This window comes from Sus scrofa, chromosome 13 (assembly GCF_054392235.1).
Source record: "Sus scrofa isolate SSC_HxYL_T2T_F1_AM1 chromosome 13, Sscrofa_HxYL_maternal_Yorkshire_Landrace_v2.0, whole genome shotgun sequence".
Lineage (NCBI taxonomy): Eukaryota > Metazoa > Chordata > Mammalia > Artiodactyla > Suidae > Sus > Sus scrofa.
The window spans coordinates 129,875,585-129,876,659 of record NC_139395.1 but is presented as its reverse complement, the minus strand read 5'-3'; the positions used below and the strand labels follow the sequence as shown (position 1 = coordinate 129,876,659).

Below are 1,075 nucleotides of genomic sequence, written 5' to 3'. Positions count from 1 at the left end.
AATAGGGCAAACATTGGAGTGGGAAATGTCAGCTCAATATAAATACAGAGATGAGAGTACATTAGCAGTTCAAATGAATCCAAATCTTATGAAGCAAATGAGTGATACCATAGGGTACTCAGAAAATTCAAGCAAATTAAGTAAATTGCTACTTGATTGCAAAGAAATTGTGGAAACTGGGCAAGATGTGAGACTCTAGATGTTGACAATTACCTTAAACATTTTAAGAGAAAAGTGGTTTCTGTAAACATATACACATTTCTGTCAATATTTAGCCATATATATTATAGTCCTCCCTCTTCTTTTTCTTTCTTTCTTGTGCTGATATTTTACCATGATGCCAGATATCATATAACTTTACCTCTAAATATGTCATTGTTAACTCAGAAAATTTAGGAAAAGTTGTTTTTGTATATAACTATGACAACAGCAGAGGTGGCTTATTTAAAAGATTTGTGACCTAGCAGAAGTAGAGCATGATCATTGGGATACGGATTGGGTTGACACAAGTTCTTCCTAGACTGGAGTCATTTCTTTCTTTATTTTTTAAATTTATTTATTTTTAAATATGGAACGCTTCACGAATTTGCGTGTCATCCTTGTGCAGGGGCCATGCTAATCTCTGTATCGTTCCAGTTTTTAGTATATGTGCTGCCAAAGCGAGCACCATTTCTTTCTTTAATGGAATTGCTTAATTTGCCAAGAAAATGCAGCCAAGTTATCTGACCTTAATCTGAGGGAATTTGACAAGGTTTCCTTAATTTATGGACAAGATGGACATAGACAAATTGAACTCCAACGTTTGATTGAAATAATGGATTTCTGTTCATTTGGAGGAACTTTCTTTTCTTAAGCTTGCAATTTCTGATATTTTTGCAAACAACTTTGAAGAAGATATAGAAAGTCTACTCATCCTAGTTGTGAATAACAGAATCATTAACCAAAAAATATTTACCATCTGGTGGGTAGACTGAATCCTACATGCTAAAGTTTAACAGGTCTGAATACATAGTCCTTTATTAACTACCCAAATTCTGCTCTAGGGACAGAAGGTTTCAGTTGGCAATAGGTACAC

General features: G+C 34.1%; 1 non-coding gene across 1 annotated transcript; it reads right to left on the bottom strand.

Annotated features, from left to right (window-relative positions):
• Positions 1 to 562: 562 nt before the first annotated feature.
• LOC146397609 (U6 spliceosomal RNA) lies at positions 563 to 667 on the bottom strand. Its single transcript, XR_014825430.1, has one exon. It is a non-coding gene; the product is annotated as a U6 spliceosomal RNA (small nuclear RNA).
• Positions 668 to 1,075: the final 408 nt, after the last annotated feature.